This window comes from Lithobates pipiens, unplaced genomic scaffold (genome assembly GCF_037356315.1).
Source record: "Lithobates pipiens isolate NorthernLeopardFrog02 unplaced genomic scaffold, aLitPip1_a1.2 Scaffold_19, whole genome shotgun sequence".
In the NCBI taxonomy this organism is placed as follows: domain Eukaryota; kingdom Metazoa; phylum Chordata; class Amphibia; order Anura; family Ranidae; genus Lithobates; species Lithobates pipiens.
The window spans coordinates 239,073,372-239,094,355 of NW_027507764.1; the positions used below are offsets into that span (position 1 = coordinate 239,073,372).

The 20,984-nt window shown below is 43.1% G+C and overlaps 1 protein-coding gene across 2 annotated transcripts in view; it reads left to right on the forward strand.

Moving 5' to 3' along the window:
* SLC12A7 (solute carrier family 12 member 7) overlaps positions 1-20,984 on the forward strand; it is a 684,227-nt gene that overhangs the window by 368,166 nt on the left and 295,077 nt on the right. The window lies entirely within an intron of this gene.

A 20,984-nucleotide genomic window follows, 5' to 3' on the forward strand; every position in this document is an offset into this window, starting at 1 on the left:
AATGGGTTTCTCTTCCATTCTCCTTCTAGTTATCTGCTCCAGCCCAGATTCCTCTAGTTGTGGAAAACTTTGAGGGAATTGGGCAGAGAGAGCAAGTTGCATATATTAAAAAAAAAATAAAAATATCTCTATCATTCCTGCAAATGGTATCGCCATTTCTCCCGGCACTACCTGGGATAGATTTTTTAACCTCGCATCTGGTCCAGGCTCCTGGATCTTGAATGGAGTTTAAATGAGACAGCTGAGGATTCCTCCACAGCGGAGGTTTGGAGAGAAGATCACCTTGGGGTGTTTTTCCCAGACTAAACCTGCTCTCCATCCCCCATTGCTTTGAAGCTGAGCGTGTCTAGTACACCGGGGGAGAGTTTGTGGAGACTATCCAGGTTCTGGTTGGCTGAATATATATACAGTGCCTTGCGAAAGTATTCGGCCCCCTGGAACTTTTCAACCTTTTGCCACATTTCAGGCTTCAAACATAAAGATATAAAATTTTAATTTTTTGTGAAGAATCACCAACAAGTGGCACACAATTGTGAAGTGGAACTAAATCTATTGGATAATTTAAACTTTTTTAGCAAATAAAAAACTGAAAAGTGGTGCGTGCTAAATTATTCGGCCCCTTTACTTTCAGTGCAGCAAACTCACTCCAGAAGTTCAGCGAGGATCTCTGAATGATCCAATGTTGTCCTAAATGACTAATGGTGATAAATAGAATCCACCTGTGTGTAATCAAGTCTCTGTATAAATGCACCTGCTCTGTGTTAGTCTCAGGGTTCTGTTGAAAGCGCAGAGAGCATCATGAAGACCAAGGAACACACCAGGCAGGTCCGTAATACTGTTGTGGAGATGTTAAAAGCCGGATTTGGATACAAAAAGATTTCCCAAGCTTTAAACATCCCAAGGAGCACTGTGCAAGCGATCATTTTGAAATGGAAGGAGTATCAGACCACTGCAAATCTACCAAGACCTGGCCGTCCCTCTAAACTTTCAGCTCAGACAAGGAGAAGACTGATCAGAGATGCAGCCAAGAGGCCCATGATCACTCTGGATGAACTGCAGAGAACTACAGCTGAGGTGGGAGAGTCTGTCCATAGGACAACAATCAGTCGTACACTGCACAAATCTGGCCTTTATGGAAGAGTGGCAAGAAGAAAGCCATTTCTCAAAGATATCCATAAAAAGTCTCGTCTAAAGTTTGCCACAAGCCACCTGGGAGACACACCAAACATGTGGAAGAAGGTGCCCTGGTCAGATGAAACCAAAATTGAACTTTTTGCCCACAATGCAAAACGATATGTTTGGCATAAAAGCAACACAGCTCATCACCCTCAACACACCATCCCCACTGTCAAACATGGTGGTGGCAGCATCATGGTTTGGGCCTGCTTTTCTTCAGCAGGGACAGGGAAGATGGTTAAAATTGAGGGGAAGATGGATGCAGCCAAATACAGGACCATTCTGGATGAAAACCTGTTGGGGTCTGCAAAAGACCTGAAACTGGGACGGAGATTTATCTTCCAACAACACAATGATCCCAAACCTACAGCAAAATCTACAAAGGTGTGTGTATGTGTATATGTATATATATATATGAATATCCGAGCCATATAGGTCTAAAGGGAAAGCGGTATTGGCGGCATTAGATCATTCGTTGTCCCTGATCACATCTTGGGATGCATTTAAGGCCTTCACTAGGGGTAGCTTGCAGTTGCATATATGAGGAAAGGGTGGCAGCATTCGAGAAGGAATGCTCCGAGTCAGGGACTCCAAGGGCATACTCTAACTTCCAGGCAGCTTTAAGGGATGTTCTCCTGTTGCGAACATCAGCCACCAAAACTAAATTTTTACACCAATCTTAAAGAATCTTTGAACAGGGGGAAAAGACTGGTAGTATGCTGGCATGGCTGGGGAGGGAGAGCTCCTCCCCGGTGACGATCTTAAACATATGTGATTCGGATGCCATGACTCTGAGAGATCCCTCCTCCGTCAATGACAGATTTGCTTCGTTCTATCGAGACCTGTATGGCTCTCGAATGAGGTGCACGCATGAAGAGCTGACGACATACTTCGACGGGGTGGAGCTCCCCTGCCTGACATCCACATTTAGAGAAGCTTTAGATGGGCTGGAGGAGTTGCAGAGGGCAGTGGCTTCCTTACAAAATAGCAAAACGTCAGGCCCGGGCGGAATACCTGCCCATTTCTTTAAAACATATGCAGAGGAAATACGGCCGTCATTTAAATCAGTACTGCAAAAAGCCATGGAGGGGGAGCTGTTGCCCCCGACAATGGCTGAGGTAGTTATAGTTGTCATCCTTAAACCCAGAAAAACCCCCAAACAGTGTTCCTGTTTCTCCCTCCTTAATGTGGATGCCAAGTTGTTGGCCAAGGTGTTGGCCGGCCGACTGAACACTGTGATTATGGCATTGGTCCACGCAGACCAGTCCGGATTTATGCCGGGCAGAGGGACAGACCAAAACATTCCACATCTCCTTACACATCTCTCCAGAGTGGGAGAGGACGGCCCGGAGGTAGTCACCTCTCTAGACGCCGAAAAAGCCTTTGACTCGGTTGAGTGGCGCTATCTCTGGGCGATCCTTCATAGATTCACGTTTGGTCCTCGTTTTATCAGCTGGGTCCAGATGCTATACCACAACCCTACGGCCCGTATATGAATAAATACACTGTCCATGCCATTTCCCATGTCTAGGGACACTAGACAAGGATGCCCATTATCCCCTGAATTATTCCCGCTAGCCATGGAACCCATGGCAGCTAGCATTAGATCTGCCTCCCTAGTGAAGGGAATCCCAGGTCAGTGTAATAACAGATAAAATATCCTTATATGCCGACGATACCCTCCTCATTCTTGAAGACATCTCCTCCCTCCTGCCAGCGCTCCAAATAATAGACAAATTCTGCTCATTTTCGGGCATTAAAGTTAATTGGGAGGAAATCGATTCTTTTCTCACTAAACGCGTCGGGCCATCACCCACCAACAGGTACAACCCTAAACTGGAGATATGAATTCAAATACCTGGGGTTAAGGATTGGGACATCGCTATCCTCATACCATGAGCTGAATCTTCAACCATTACTAAAAAACTTCTCACAGAATTTTGTAGCCTGGAGGACCCTTTCCTTATCACCAGTAGGTAGGGTAAATCTAGTTAAGATGGTCTATCTCCCCAAATTCCTATACCTTTTTTCGAAACGCCCCTATGATCCCCCCCAGCCTCGTTCTTCGACAAAATAAAAAGTATATCTTCCTTTGGAATGGAAGACCCCCACAGCTGGCCATTGCCACCCTTCAATTGCCGTCGCCCAGGGAGGCCTATCCCTGCCAGACATTCAGATCGGGGGAGCCGTCCTGGTGATGGTCAGATGGTGATTCTCCCAAGCACGAGACAACCCGGCAGTGACCCTGGAGGCAGCCATAATGAGTTCATATTCCTCCATTAGCAACGTGGTATTCAGGGGGTCGAGATCTCCCCCTGGCATTACAGAGCTGATGTGCATAACCATTAATATATAGAATAAGGCCAGGGCGCATTTTAGCTCTCCTGAGACATTCTCTCCCCACATCCCTCTTTGGGGCAATCCTAATCTACCACACATGAATACAGTTCCGGACCCCCAAATTTGGGCAATGAAGTGTATAGTCAAGTTGAAACATATAGTCACGGGGGGGTAAACTGAGAACCTTTTCTGATCTTAAAAATGCCTACTCCCTGCTGGGATGGATGCTGTTTCGATATCATCAACTTCGCCAAGCGTATAGGAAGCAGTTCCCAATGCAGCTTATACTGAAGTCAGACTCTCTGTGGAGGGAATACTTACTGCCAAGACCATAGATAAACCCCTCTCCTCCCTTTAATTCCACTTATCTATAAACCCACTGAAGAAACTTGAAAAAACCTTGGCAAAGTGGAAATAGATATGCCAGATCTGTCAGAGGAAGAATGGGAAGCATGTGTATCTTCCTTTGTCACTAACATGATCTCGGCAAGAGACGGATTCATGCAGGTCAAGTTCCTTCACAGAGCCTACTATACTCCTAAACTGCTAACAATTATGAATCCTAACAATCCGGTGGCCTGCCCTAGATGTGATCAGTACTCCGCCTCATTCTTTTATATGACAGGGTCATGCCCCCGCCTGGCAAACTACTGGTCAGAGATAGCTGGTACCCTTAGTCTGGTTACCTCCCTGGAGCTGGGAACAGACCCCAAAATGATGCTGCTAAATGTTTTTTATTCCAGAATAAGGGGCAAATATACTAGACTTTCTGAGTTATGCTACTTTTAATGCCCACAGAGAGATATTCCTACATTGGAAGGATGCTGCACCTCCTGGGGTGTCCTCATGGCGCATGACTCTGAACTCGGTGCTGCCACTGTATAAGCTTACTTACGCCAATCCAAACTGCCCTTGCAAATTTAACAAAATATGGTCTGGATGGATAGATGCCTGGTGCACAGAACTGGCGGACAATCACTAAAACCTCACTGCTGGACCTGCCCCAAAATAAGGCTCCACTGCTATGCTCTATTGATTGTCTAATCACTGATTGAACTGAGTGAACTTAGTACAGAATATGAGGTCCCTCCTTTGTTCCCATCCTTCCTCCCCCCCCTCTTTTTTCCCCTCATGCCTTACCCCCCCCCCCCCCCTTATTTTTCTTCTCTCCATGACCTGTTGTCCTGCAACCCTACCCCTCCCCTACTTCCCTAGGACCTCCTTATTTAGTCCTGCTTAAGTCTACCATCTTCGAACCCATATCCTATATTGTAACTCAACAGCCTGACGCACCTTCCACCTGCTTTAATGTACAGCTCATTTCACATATCACGATTTATGTAACATATTTCTGTGAACAAATGTGTATATGCATCGCTTGTACTGTAGAGATCGAATAACATTTTTTTCTTGTAAAAAATAAAAATAAATCCTGCTCTCCATGCCTTTATAGTTGTTGCCAATGAGAGCGTCAACTCGTAAGGAGATTTAAGACTCAAAACATCAATGGCTGTAATGCTTCTGTGGAATGTAACACTGCTTCTTCCAACATTATAGCAGGATTATATATCTGGATTTAACCATTCCCCTGCTGTTACCAGCTCTGCTGCCAGGTATTATTTGTGAAAGTCCACCTTGCACCAATGGTTACATAAGTGTAGTAAGTTTAATCCTAGGTAGCTTATTTCTCCATAAAAATTAGGAGAAAGTGCTATTTAATTGTGTAAACAAAAAAAAAACCCAGATGTTGGTATACACTGTGGTGAATTTCTGAATACAAAAATTTGGGAAGAATCTTCATCTTTATTAAATTTATATGACCTGATAGGGGTAGTGTTTTTTAGCTTTTTCTTCGCTTCTTGTACTGATGGATTTAGAGTAAACCTAAAAAAAAAAAAAATCACCGACCTGTCGTGTAATCTCTATCCCAAGATATTTAAATACCGTTACCCACTGTAGTGGCAAATTTGAAAGGGCTATATCTACTGCACCTTGATCGATGGCAAACAATAGGGACTTACCTTAAGCCCTGTATAGGCCGAGTATAGATTTAACAAATCTAAAGCTCCCTGCAAGGATGGCCCAGCATTACCCAAAAAGAGTAGCATATCATCTGCATATAGGGATACCCTTTTCTCCAGCCCCCCTATTTGTAATCCCCTAATATCTGGATAAGTCCGAAGAGCCTCTACCACCGGCTCAATTACTATAGCAAAAAGGGCCAGAGAGAGGAGGCAGCCCTGCAACATTCCTCTATATAGCTGGAAAAACATTGAAAATCTTCCCCTCAGGTTGACCGCTGACATAGGATTGTAGTATAATGTTTTAATCCAATTTATAAACACTAATGGAAATCCCATTCTTCTGAGTATTTACCATAGAACAGGCCATTCAATGATATCGAAGGACATTTCTATATCCAGAGAAGCCACCATTCTGATCCCCTCAATATGCTGCGCGTGTATATTAGTATGCTGTCTACGTAGATTAATGCCTGTTGTTTTATGGGGCATGAATCCTGTCTGGTCCGAGTCAGTGATAGTTGTTAACAATGGTTGTATTCTTAATGTCAGTATTTTAGTCAATATTTTAAAATCTATAGTCATTAATGCTATTGGTCTATATGAAGCACATCATTTTGGATCTTTCATTTCTTTATATACAAGAGCTATATGGGCCAGTCTCATTGACTCTGGAAGAGCCCCTTTTAGTAGTTCAGTAGTAGGTTACCTTTCTCAGGTGACTTACTTTTTGGTCCACACCCTGAGACGATCCTGGACAGAACAGCCATCAAGAAGGAGTTTCCTTCCAAAAAGAAACAACCACCCAAAAAGAATTTTCATGCTGTTCAACAACCCCACAAAATTAGGGACCAGGACTAGAACTGCTGGGCCTCCCAAAGGGTAGGGGAAGAGGGAAAGTTCTCTTCAGTCCCTCTGATCAGCCCCCCCTTTTTTCCCTTTTTGTTTCTCTTTGTCCCTTTTTTTCTTTCCCCATTCCCGTTCTCTTTTTTCCCCCCTCTTCCACTTCTTTGGTGTAGCAGATTAGGACTGTTATTGGCACCAATATTCTCCAATCTAGGTATCAGTTTTATATCTTTTAATTGTAGAACATCAAATCAGTCATCATACCATCTTCTATTGGCCTAGGGCCGCCTTTGGGTCCCCCCCTTTTCCTCTTTTTCCCCTTCCCTTCAACCCGAATATTTCCAGTCCAGCGCACCAATTATTTTAAAGTTAGGTAGGTTTGGATCATCTACACCTTTGCCACGGGCGGTGGGGCATTGGGTTGGATCTCTCTCCTCCTACTTTTCTCCCCCTTTTTGATCTCCATTGTTCTTGCCATTCTTGCCTCTGCCCTTTTGGGGCACCGTGGAGTTCAGTGCAGCCATTCTCTCCCTGTTTTTTACCTTTCACCCCCTTTCTTCGTACTCAAGATGGCTGTTTCTACATAATTCGTTAGTAGACATGGTATTTAACCACTTAAGCCCTGGACCATTTGGTTGACCAAAGACCAGAGGACTTTTTACAATTTGGCACTGCGCTGCTTTAACTGGTAATTGCGCGGGCATGCAATGTTGTACCCAAACAAAATTTGCGTACTTTTGTTCACACAAATAGAGCTTTCTTTTGATGGTATTTGATTGCCTCTGCGATCTTTATTTTTTGCGATGTATAAACTGAAAAAAACAGAAATCTTTTTTTAAAAATATTTTCTACTTTTTGTTATAAGAAAAATCCAATAAACTCAATTTTAGTCATACATTTAGGCCAAAACATATTCAGCCACATGTCTTTGGTAAAAAAAAATGTCAAGCATATATTTAATGGTTTGCGCAAAAGTTACAGCGTCTACAAACTAAGGTACATTTATTGCAGCTTTTAGTTTGACTGCCTATCTAATTTCTTGAGGCGCTAAAATGGCAGAGCAGTACAACCCCCCCCAAAATACCCCATTTTGGAAAGTAGACCTAAGGAAATTGCTAAGATGCATGTTGAGCCCATTGAATATTTTATATTTGTGTCCCAAGTGATTGAACAATGACAAAAAAAAAAAAAATATATATATATATATATATATATATATATATATATATATATATATATATATTTTTTTTTTTTTTTTTAAAGTTGTCACTAAATGATATATTGCTCACACATGCCATGGTTATATGTAAAAAAGCACCCCCAAAATACATTTTGCTGCTTCTCCTGAGTATGGGGATATCACATGTGTGGGACTTTTTGGGAGCCTAGCCACGTACGGGCCCCCGAAAACCAATCACCGCCTTCAGGATTTCATAAAATGCCAAGATGGCACAAAATCCCCCCAAATTAACCCATTTTGTAGACACCCCAAGCTATTTGCAGAGAGGCATGGTGAGTATTTTGCAACTCTCATTTATTTTTGAAAATTAAGAAAGAAAAGAAAATGTTTTTTTTTTTCCAAAACTTTGTGACAAAAAGCGAGATCTACAAAATATTCACCATACCTCTCAGCAAATAGCTTGGGGTGTCTACTTTACAAAATTGGGTCATTTGGGGGGATTTTGTGCCATCTGGGCATTCCATGGCCTCCGAAACTGTGATAGGCAGTGAGGAGTGAAATCAAAAATGTACACCCTTAGCCTGAAGGTGGTGCTTGGTTATCAGGGTCCCGTACGCGTCTAGGCTCCCAAAAAGTCTCTCACGTGATATCCCTGTACTCAGGAGAAGCAACAGAATGTATTTTGGGGTGTAATTTCACATATGCCCATGGCATGTTTGAGCAATATATCATTTAGTGACAACTTTGTGCAAAAAAAATTGTCTTTTTCCCACAACTTGTGTCAAAATATAAAATATTCCATGGACTTGGCATGCCTCTCAGCAAATAGCTTGGGTTGTCTACTTTCCAAAAAGGGGTCATTTATTTTTGGGGGGGGGGGGGGTTTGAACAGTCCTGGCATTTTATGCACAACATTTAGAAGCTTATGTCACACATCACACACTCTTCTAACCACTTGAAGACAAAGCCCTTTCTCACATTTTTTGTTTACATGAAAAACTTTTTTTTTTTTGCAAGAAAATTACTTTGAACCCCCAAAGATGATATAGTTTCTTAAAGCAAAGGCCCTACAGATTATTATTTTTTTTTCACACAGTATTTACGCAGCGATTTTCAAACTTTTTTGGGGAAAAAAACACACTTTTTTAAATTTGAACTAGTTGCTGACCGCCGGCTGTCAAATGACAGCCAGGTGGCGCACCTATTGTGGCGGGAGGCCGTTATATGATGGCCTCCCGTTTAAACAGGGAATGCGCGCGATTGTGCGTGCACATCCCTTTTTCTTCGGAGACACCACTCGCCACCGAAGGGGGTGAACAGCCATTGGTTATGGCTGTTTACCACGTGATCGGCCGTGATGAAGTCACGGCCGATCACAGATGGTCACACCCCGACTGTGCACGGTGCATGCGTTGGTGGTGGCGTGTTCCCCGTGAACACTGCTCGTCACCGACGCTGGTAAACAGCCATTGGCTGGCTGTTTACCCACGTGATCGGCTGTGATGCTTTCACAGCCGATCACAAAAATGTAAACAAACCGCGGTAACGAGATGTTACCGGGTTCTCCTCCTCACACACCGATCGTGTGTGAGGAGGAGATTGCGGTAACATCTCGTTACCGCCTACAGTACACATCAAGCACGCTGATTGCCCCCCCAATAAAAAGGACCTGTCACCACCCCTCATAGTACCTGTCCATCACAGTCCATCAGAGTATCTGTCCCAGCCCATCAGAGTACCCAAGTACCTGTCCCAGCCCATCAGAGTACCCAAGTACCTGTCCCAGCCCATCAGAGTACCCGAGTACGTGTCACGGCCCATCAGAGTACCCGAGTTCCTGTCACGACCCATCAGAGTACCCGAGTTCCTGTCACGGCCCATCAGGGTACCCGAGTACCTGTCACGGCCCATCAGGGTACCCGAGTACCTGTCACGGCCCATCAGGGTACCCGAGTACCTGTCACGGCCCATCAGGGTACCCGAGTACCTGTCACGGCCCATCAGGGTACCCGAGTACCTGTCACGGCCCATCAGGGTACCCGAGTACCTGTCACGGCCCATCAGGGTACCCGAGTACCTGTCACGGCCCATCAGGGTACCCGAGTACCTGTCACGGCCCATCAGGGTACCCGAGTACCTGTCACGGCCCATCAGGGTACCCGAGTACCTGTCACGGCCCATCAGGGTACCCGAGTACCTGTCACGGCCCATCAGGGTACCCGAGTACCTGTCACGGTTCATCCGAGTACCTGTCACCAGGCCATCAGAGTACTAGAGTACCTATTTGCAGCCCATCAGAGTACCCGAGTACCTATTTGCAGCCCATGTCTCATAGAATATACATTGGGGTGTTTGCTTTCCAAAATGGGGTCATTTTGTGGGTAATTTCACTGTCCTGGTGGTCCAGGACCTTCAAAAGTGTGATGGGTAGGAATGAAATGAGATGTCATTTATGCTCCTAGAATACCTGAACGTACTACTTCAATGTTCGGCCTCTCTATGTGGCCAGGCTGTGTAAAAGTCCTACACATGTGGTATTGCCATACTTGGGAAGAGTAGCAGAATGTATTTTGGGGTGTAATTTTTGCTATATACATGCTATGTGTTGGAAATATCTTATAAATTATAAATTGACAATTTTGTGTAAAAAATAAAATAAAAGAAAATGTGTTTTAATTTTTTTCCACATATTCCAAAAACTTCTGGAAAAAAATTAACCGTTCAAAAGACTCATTATGCCTCACAGATTATACGTTGGGGTGTTTTCTTTCCAAAATGGGGTCATTTTATTGGAAATTCCATTGTCCTGGTACTCCAGGGCCTTCAAAAGTGTAATAGGTGGTTGAGAAATGAGATGCTCGTAGAACGTCTGAAGGTACTACATCAATGTTGGTGCTCTGTATGTGCCCAGGCTGTGTAAAAGTCTGACACATGTGGTATTGCCGTACTCGGGAAGAGTAGCAGAATGTATTTTGGGGTGTAATTTGTTGTATACATATGCTGTGTGTGAGAAATAACCTGATAATATGACAATTTTGTAAAAAAAATAATAAAAAAAGATCTTCATTTTGCAAAGAATTGTGGGAAAAAATGACAACTTAAAAAAACTCACCATGCTACTTAATACCTTGGAATGTCTACTTTGTAAAAAGGGGTCATTTGGGGGGTATTTGTACTTTCCTGACTTGTTAGTGTCTCAAGAAATGAGATACACCTGATGTACTGAAGGCCTGATCAGATGTGATCAATTTTCAGCGATTGGCACCATAGTTTGTAGACTCTATAACTTTCACAAAGACCAAATAATATATACTAATGTGGGTAATTTTTACCAAAGATAGGTAGCAGTATAAATTTTGGCCAAAATTTATGAAGAAAAATTACTAAATGGCAAAAATTTATGACAGAAACAAAGAAAAACGCATTTTTTTCCCAAAATTTACGTTTTATTTATAGCACAAAAAATAAAAAACCCACTAGTGATTAAATACCACTAAAAGAAAGCTCTATTTGTGTGGAAAAAAGGACGCAAGTTTCATATGGGTACAGTGTTGCATGACTGAGTAATTGTCATTCAAACTGTGAGAGCGCTGAAAGCTGAAAATTGGTCTGGTGAGGAAGGGGGTGTAAGTGCACTGTATTGAGGTGGTTAATGCACTAAAACACACTATATTGCCCAAAATTTTTGATGAAATAAAAAAGATGAACTTAGGCTGAGTACATGGATACCAAACACGATATGCTTTAAAATTTCAAACAAATGTGCAGCGGTGACAAACTGCATAAATTTTTAAAAGCCTTTAAACGCTTTACAGGTTACCACTTTAGATTTACGGAGGTCTACTGCTAAAATTAATGCCCTCGATCTGACCTTTGCGGTGATACCTTGCATGCATGGTGCAATTGCTGTCTGCGCTTGCCTTTGCGCGGGGAGGGGGGGGGCAGGGGTGCTTTATTTATTTATTTATTTATTTTGCTTTTTTGTTTTATTTTTAAACTGTTCCTTTCACTTATATTTTTTTAAATCATTGTTATCTCAGGGAATGTAAATATCCTCTATGATAGCAATAGGTAGTGACAGGTATGAAATGCTCATAGCTTCTGGTTTCTTAGGCCATAGAGATATTTGGAGCCGTTCTGGTCTCTGATCAGCTCTATGGTCAGCTGGATGAACCACCGGCTGCATTTTCAGGTTCCCTGTTGGGACAGGAGAGCCAAAGAAAACCATGGAATAATGGGAAGGGGGGAGGGCATTCCCTCCCACTGCTTGTAAAAGCAGTTTAGAGGCTAATTAGCTGCTAGGATTGCTTTTACATGAAAGCCGACCGCTGGCTGAAAAGAATGATACCTAAACCCGCAGGCATCATTCTGGTATAACCGCTCAAAGTCCAGCAACATGCCAGAACATTGTTGGTCCTTGCTGGACATATTTAGTAATTGTTTTTTTTTTCATGCAGCCTGTGGGCTGAACGAAAAAAAGAGATTGATCGGTGGGTATGCCCTTCATCTCCCTTCATCCACCCACTTGTTGTACAAAGGGTTTTATTGAAAAGAAACAGATCAAAAGGTTATTACAAAAATGTGATGGACACATCATGGAGGAATATTTGTAAAAACTTCAAGTATCAAAAAGGGTTAGTCCGAGACACAGAGATATACGCAAGTTCTTAAAAAAACCAAAGGAGATGAAGTGTGGTCAGCAAGAGGCTGTCAACCACTTATAAGTCCTGATGCGGTGGTAACAAGTTAAACTAGATTTGCGTGCTAGTGGTCTAGCACCACCCACTTCTAATGATGGGCATACATGCACCATTTTTTTTTTAACTGTGGTGATGAAATCACCTCCGACAGTGATGGAGTCACAGCTTTATGTATCGTGGGAGCAAACGCTGTTGCTGTGAAGATAAATAAATCCATGCTGCAGCTGAATGGCGTACCTACTAAGCAAATGATGGTTAACAATAAAACACAATAAAAAATTGCAGAATAGAATACAGTAAAAAATGATCAGAATAGAGAGAGAGAGAGAGAGAGAACAATAAAACAGCAACTATTTTATTTTATTTTATTTTTTTACTTTTTTTTCTTTTTACACTTTTATTTGTTACTGTAACTGTTCGGTTCCAGGTTCGGGTCTCTCAAAATGCGATGGCATCTTGGGAGACTCTGTGAAAGTGTGCCTAGTCTGTGCAATGCTGTACCCTATGCTAAAACTCCACTAGTGTATAGTAGCGTTCAAAACATTCACCAGTGCAAAGACCAGGATTGTCAAGACAGCGGGGACAATAATAACAGGTGTCACACCTATATCCATGCTTTCTACAGACAACATTTTCTTTGGGGGGGCTCATTGGGTAGGGGTACTCGGAACGACATATGGAAAATGCCATTCATGCAGCCGGCTTACTGCATTTGGTTGGGGATGGGTGAGGTGGAGCACCGTCTGGAAACAGAAGGGCTCTGACGATCTCTTCCTGGAATTTAAGGAAGGATCCAGTCCACCCTGAAGCTCTGTTTAGCACATGAGATTTCAGCAAAGCCAATTGAAATAAACAGGCACTTTTTTGTATCAGCGTCTGGCCTTACGGGCAACTAGGTACGGCGCCAAAAACTGGTCGTTGAGGTCCACCCCTCACATATTTTGTTTATATTCATGGACACAGGGGTTTCTCCACAACACCAGTCGCTGTAGTAATTTGGACCGTCGTGTCTGCATGAAGGGAGGTAAGAACGAAAACATTCTTATTATCCCTACACTTCATAGCGAGCAAGTTATTACACTTCAACCAGGCTCTCTCCTCCAGACGGAAATCTACATGCCGCTGGGGAAAGCCCCAGTGATTAGATTGCACTGTGCCACGTGCTCCAATCTGCTGATCAAACAAGTGACTAAAAAGTGGCACACTCATGTAATAATTGTCCACATACAAATGGTACCCCTTTCCGAATAAGGGTGACACCAAGTCCCACACAATCTAGCCAGCGCTTCCTATGTAGTCAGGGCAGTTTGTCGGTTCTACGTGACTCTCTTCCCTCGTAAACAATAAAACTACATGTGGCCCTGTCACAGAGCTTATATATCATGACTCCGTATGTGGCACGCTGGCTGGGAAGGTACTGTTTGAATGACAAGTGGCCAGAAAACGTAATCATGGACTTATCAACGCAGATAACTTGATGGGGGAGTAAACAAGTCTGCAAAACATTGGTTGAAGTGGTTTACGAGGGGCTGAATTTTGTAGAGCCGATCGTATCCAGGGTCTCCACGAGGACAACAAAGTTCATTGTTGTTGAAGTGCATGAACCGCAAAATCTACTCGTATAGTGCCCTGGCCATGGAAGCAGAGAACACGGGCATATGGTACATTGGTTCAGTGGACCAATATGACCGCAACATACTCATTTTAACTATGTCCATGTTGAGGGATAGAGCCCAGAAAGGTCTTAAATTCAGAGACCGTAATTAGTCTCCAATCTCTGGCAAGGGAGGACTGGGGATTGGTGCCGATTAGTTGACCAGCATACAAATTGCTTTGGTCCACAATAGATCTATAGAGATCTTCGGTTTCCACCTGAATGCCAGGTTGGCCAGTGAATGGGGGAAGTACGGGTGCTGCAGAAGTGGTGGGCTCCCAATTCAAATTGGCAAATTCTGCAGGACGGACACTATGGGCACGACGGGCCTGTCTTTGTCTTCTTGGTAGCAGCGGGACACTACTTTTGCTTGCCACCTTGCCAGGTTGAACTGCACTTATGGGACTCGCCACGTCACCAAGTGTTACTGCAGTGCTGGATGTACGACCAGGGTGTACTAGGCCGCTGGTGCTTGCCAGTTCACCAGAAGGAATAGCACCACTAGTAATTCTCTGCTCCATACTAGAGCCCTTCGATTCTTGCACCTCAACAACAGCAGAAGATCGGGGTCTGGTACGCCTGACCTTGGCAGGGACCACAACTTTGTCGTCAGAGCTATCTGTCATGAAGCCGCTGTCATCTATAGGATCGTATTCTGAGCCTGAATCTGACAGATGAGTGACTTCCTCTTCACTACCTGTCATGCTCAGAAACGTGTAGGCCTCTTCACTACTGTACGTTCGATTTGCCATTTTGGGCTCTAAATTTACTGGTACAATAGTGAGACTCGCAGGTAAAAAAGCTCTGACTGTCAGCAAATGTAACAAACGCTACCAAAAAAACTGTTAGCGATCACAGGCCTGACTCTGCAAACGCTGCAGTTATGTGTGTTTAGTATTTTGTAAGTGACAGTGATCGATCGATACTGCACTTGGGTGGGCTGGGCTGGGCGGAGGGGCAAAACGCAGGTGCTAGCAGGTATCTGGGCTGATCCCACTAACACTGCGTTCTTGGGAACCCTAAACTGCTGGGGATGCTAGTATAAATCCTATCAGATATCGATCCGTTCAGCCACTATACCACTGAAGGAGATGTATGCTGCGGGTGTGGGTGTTAGCGGTACTGGCACTAACCTGACACTGCCTGGGGTGATGCAGACCCCATCTGACCCTAAAACCGGGTGATCAGGGGGTTAAACCTTTATTAGGTAATAAATGGCAGGTGCCCTGACACTATAAAAAATAATTAACCCGCGACACCCGTAACAGTTATACGGGGATCACTGGTGAAATGGTTAACTAGGGAGCAATCAGGGGGTTAAAACCTTCATTAGGTAGTATATGGGGGTAACTGACACTATAAAAAGCTGATGGCGAACCTAAATACTTACCTGCCTAACTACCGTCACCTGTGACACTAATATGGTGATCAGAAAAAACGATCGCTTAGTGATACTGGTGATTGGAGTTGATCAAAGGGTTAAACCTTTATTGGGGGCTTAGGGGGGTACCCTAGACCTAAAGTGGCCTACCACTAACTCCCCTACCACTTATAACGGTCACAAATGACACCCAATACGTAAAAAAACTGCTATTGGTGTCACTGGGACAGGGGGTGCAGGGGGGTGATTGGGGGTGAATAGTGTGCAAAATTACATGATGTCTTCTCTCCTCGGAAGCCGGAACAAAAAGGCTTCACGAGGAGTGATGACATCACTTCCTCTGCTTCTGTTTACATTACAGAAGCAGAGAAAGCATTCCATTAGTCAGGAGCAATGGTGAAGGGGTGGCCAGGAATCATTGTCCTCCCCCTCAGCACGGATCGCTCCTGAAGATAATCTGACTGCTGCAGGCACTGGGGGAGGGGCCCAATCAGACCTTCCGCCCGCTGGGAGGCATGGACGTACAGGTACGCCCATATGGCTGCCCGTTCCATTCTGCTGATGTATATCGTTGTGCGGCGATTGACAAGTGGTTAATAATTATTTTTTTATTTCTAAAATCAAATGTCTGCTTGTAGATAATTACATTTTCTGTTTTTCTTTAAACGGTTAAATAGTAGATGAGGTTGCAAAGACACCAAGTCCAACCTATGTTACCAGTTATATGCATAGATTCTGTACTTACTGTATTTTTTTGAATTGTAGTTCTCATAAACACTTATACCACTTTCTCCTGATGAAGAGGAATGACGCATAATCTCGAAACTCGTAAAGTTTCACTTTGCACAAGAGTGATGTAAACATAGTGGTTTTCTATAATCTTATGTGGTTACATTGTATTGTATTTGTATTGGATCTACCTTTTAGAAATTTGTATTATTAAACGTGTATAACTTTTATACATTTATTGTCTGCATACGTAATCTCTGATGTCATTGCCTTTTTAAAGCCAGAGGGTTCTTGTTTTGCTATTTCCGATCAGCTCTCTAAAAATAAGTGACAATCTCACTCTACTAGGGGGAATATTACAGTCTTTTCACCTGTAGTGGGAAGACGACTACAAGCCTGTTCGTAAAAAACATTGTCACCCAGGGGTACAGTTTCGTTTTCAGAAACCCCTCTGAGCAGATTCTATATCACCAATCGTCCGAAAGATGAGGAAAAAGCTTCCACAATGACGAGCCTGCTTCAGGATCTGACACAACAGGAAGTCATTGTCCAAGTCCCAAACCATCAGGAGGGTCGGGGTTTCTATTAACACATCCTCTTAGTGAAGAAACCCTCAGGAGTATCGGTTAATACTGAACTTGAAGATTCTTAACAAGTCAATCCATTACAAACATTTCCGGATGAGGATGTTCACACCAGGAGCCTCTAGAAAAACAAATGCGGCTCATCTCAAACGGAGAAAGAGTGCTCTGATGGGGGCAGGATTCGACCAACCTAACAAAAGGTTTCCCCTGGGTTTTTCCCTTGGACAAATGTCTAACAATGGACGCAAGTGCTTGGGGTTGGGGAGCCCACTTGAATGGCCAGACCACTCAAGGTTCCTGGTCCAAAGCAGAAGCCTGGAATTCCTCAAACTGGTGATAACTGATGGCCATCTTTCTCAGACTCCTATCCTTTTAACATGGAGTCAGGGGACAACATGTGCAAGTAGTCTCGGACAAAACAACAGTGGTAGCCTATGTATTAAAACAGGGAGGAACCAAGAGCAAAGGGCTCTTGGAGCTAGCCAGCCAGTTGCTCACCTGGCCTGAGCGAAATGTGGCTTCACTGTTGGCGATCCATCTAAAAGGGGTCCCAGAACCTGCTAGCAGACCTGAAGAAGAGTGGTAAAAGCAGAATGGAGTCTGAACCAAGAAGTCTTTTTGATGGTCACCGAAGTATGGGAACAACCTTAAATGGATGTTTGCGAGCCAGCGAAACTCAAGTGTGGATGTTTTTTTCACTCCACCGGAAAGATCAGGCCATAGGCATAGATGCTTTTGCTCATCCCTGGCATTACTAGCTGTGCTACATTCCCCCCCTCCAGCTAATGGCGCTGGTCCTCGGGTAGTTCAGAGAGGAAAACACAAATCTGATCCTGGCCATTCCCTTCTGGCCGAAGAGACCCTACTAAAGCTAGCCGCACAACCTCCCTGAAAGCTACCATCCAGAAAGGATCTGCTAACACAGGGGACCCTGAACCATCCGGAAGCAAACCGGCTACAACTGACCACCTAGTTTCTGTAGAAAACCTAAGAGCCAAGGGCCTGTTAGAAAAGATTGTGAAGACCCTACTCTCCAGTAGGAAAGAAGGGACACAGGCCATATACCTTTTTAAAGTATGGAAAAAGTTTAACTCCTGGTGGCCCTCCAAGGGTTTCCAGGTCAAAAGTATAGTTTCAGTCTTTGAGTTCCTTCATGACGGAGAAGGGGCTGGCAGCCAGCACCCTTAAAACCCAGGTGGCGGCTCTTTTCAGTTTTTTTTTTTTTTTACATACTCCTTACAAAGAAGTTTTAATTTCACATTTTTTTTAGGGCAACGGCACGGAGTAGGCTGGTAGGCCTTAAAGTTTTTCCCAGTTGAGATTTATCTATTGTATTTCAGATTTTTTTTAGTAATCTTCATGTCAGCCAGAAGAATCAGTGGGCTTCAGTCCTTGGCGATCACAGAACCCTCTTTGACGTTTTTTTTTTTTTTTGATCGGGTAATTCTTCAAACTGATCCGGCATTTCTACCCAAGGTTGCTACACCTTTCCACCGCTAACAAGAAATAGTATTACCCACTTTCTCCTCAGCTCCAGCCAATCCAGGAGAAGAAGCTGGACTGGATGTAAGGAGATGCTTGCTACATTACCTAACAGTCACCAAAGTATTTAGGAAATAAAGGGGGGAAAAAACTTTCAATAGCACTCTATGTAGGTGGCTTAAATGGACAATCATAGAAGCCTACAAAGCTAAGGGAGAAGTACAGCCATACCCCACTTTTAAGTACACAATGGGGTTTATTTACTAAAGCTGGAAAGTCCAGCTTCCAGATTTTATTACCAAAGCTTAATTGAACAAGCTGAGGTTAGAAGCTTATTGCTTTCTATGCGGAAGTGAGCTTGATTTTGCACTCTCCAGCTTTAGTAAATAAACCCCCATTGTGTACTTAAAAGTGGGGTATGCCTGTATCACTGCCCACTCTACGAGATCAACGGCAGTTGCTTGGACCAACCCTCTAATAGATATAAAATGAAATAATAAAAATAATAAAAAGCTAAGATTACTTAACAGGTGAATAATTAATACAATAAGCAAAACACCTCAAGTGTGTACAAATAGCAAAAAGTGCCCAAAAGATGACACAAAAAAAGAGTCCAATCAAAGAAAAGTTCATAGGTAAATCCAGATAATGGACGTTAGTGTTCATAAATAGCAGCACCACAGTGGTTCAACACTTTCCAAAGCGCATGAAGTGCCCGTCACCATATAGTGAATGCGCTTACCAGAAAATATATAAAATGAAGCGTTTATATATGGTCGGTGGATCACATCCAAGTTAACCTTCCTTCAGTGGGTCAGCACTCCATCTCATAACAGTACTTCCTAGATAGTAATCTGTTCCGTGGTCTCAAAATAAGGAACTCAGAGGTCCACAGAAAAGAAAGGAACTGACATAGCGTAATAACGTAGGAACAGTTTAATTAAAATAAAAGTAATGCACTTACAAGTACGTAGATAAAACACAGCATATAGGAGCAATGTAAAAAGCCGGCCGGCAAACAGGAGCCCGTCCTCCTCTCCTACAACGTGGTGGCGTCACTGCGTGCCTTCCCAGACGCGTTTCGTCATACCTGACATTGTCAATGGGGAACGGGCAGCGCAGTGACGCTCCGCCTAATAAAGCTAATGATGAGAACCAAGCCTCGTTCTGAGATGCAAGACTTAGTCGACATGCGCCATTAAAGATGATGGCAAATAGCCCTAAGACAAGCGCTGTCTGTCCAGTATTGAAATACTATACCAACATATAACAGACCCGCTTATCATTTAGTTTATTAAACATCTTAGATGAAGAATATATCCCTCAGATGTATTAAATGTTAAAAAAAGAAAAAGAACATTAACATTAAAATGGTGCATATGTGTGTTGGTGTAACGCAGGTATAAAACTGACAATGTATAAATCGCATACCGCCTCGCAATGCACAAAAGAAAAAAAAGTCAAATTGTAAAAAAAGGGACATCCAATCCTCTAAAGGGATTGACGCAGAAAACATATGCAAATACAATGTCATATGCCTGACATATGTATATTAATGGTCATCAAAAAGGTATAAATGGATAAAGAGGGATTATTGGAGAAAATTATTTCACACTAATCCATGGGTATAATATTTCTCTAAATGAGAAGAGAAAATAAAGTAGGTGTATATAGGGAGTAGGGAGTGGTCCATGTCCATAGATCCGGCCGAAGAATGGCATAAATTGGATCCACGCGCATGGACCAAACCCCATAATAGCATAAAAATATGTCTATCCAATCTGCACAGTCTATACGCAGTCTATAATGAAAATAGAAATCAAATAAATATATATACATGTGTAATGAAAATAACGCGCGTACCTAAAATATATAAACTTGTCTGGAAATAGCGCACATGTCTAAAATATATAAACCAGTCCAGCATCTCAAAACAGGCAGGGCCAAAAAAATAATATTGCATATATGGAACTAGTATGGCTTTCATAATACAAAAAATACAGAAAATAAGTAAATAAATAAAAGTATGTACAGTGGTGTGAAAAAGTGTTTGCCCCCTTCCTCATTTCCTGTTCCTTTGCATGTTTAACACACTTAAGTGTTTCGGAACATCAAACCAATTTAAACAATAGTCAAGGACAACACAAGTAAACACAAAATGCAATTTGTAAATGAAGGTGTTTATTATTAAAGGTGAAAAAAAATCCAAACCATCATGGCCCTGTGTGAAAAAGTGATTGCCCCCTAAACCTAATAACTGGTTGGGCCACCCTTAGCAGCAACAACTGCAACCAAGCGTTTGCGATAACGTGCAATGAGGCTTTTACAGCGTCCTGGAGGAATTTTGGCCCACTCATCTTTGCAGAATTGTCAGTTACATTAGAGGGTTTTCGAGCATGAACCGCCTTTTTAAGGTCATACCACAACATCTCAATAGGATTCAGGTCAGGACTTTGGCTAGGCCACTCCAAAGTCTTCATTTTGTTTTTCTTCAGCCATTCGGTGGTGGACTTGCTGTTGTTTAGGATCATTGTCCTGCTGCAGAACCCAAGTTCGTTTCAGCTTGAGTACACGAACAGATGGTCGGACATTCTCCTTCAGGATCTCTTGGTAGACAGCAGAATTCATAGTTCCTTTTATCACGGCAATTCTTCCAGGTCCTGAAGCAGCAAAACAGCCCCAGACCATCACACTACCACCACCATATTTTACTGTTGGTATAATGTTCTTTTTATGAAATGCAGTGTTCCTTCTACGCCAGATATACTTGGACACACACCTTCCAAAGAGTTCCACTTTTGTCTCATCGGTCCACAGAATGTTGTCCCAAAAGTCTTGGGGATCATCAAGATGTGTTGTGGAGAAATTGAGACGGGCTTTGATGTTCTTTT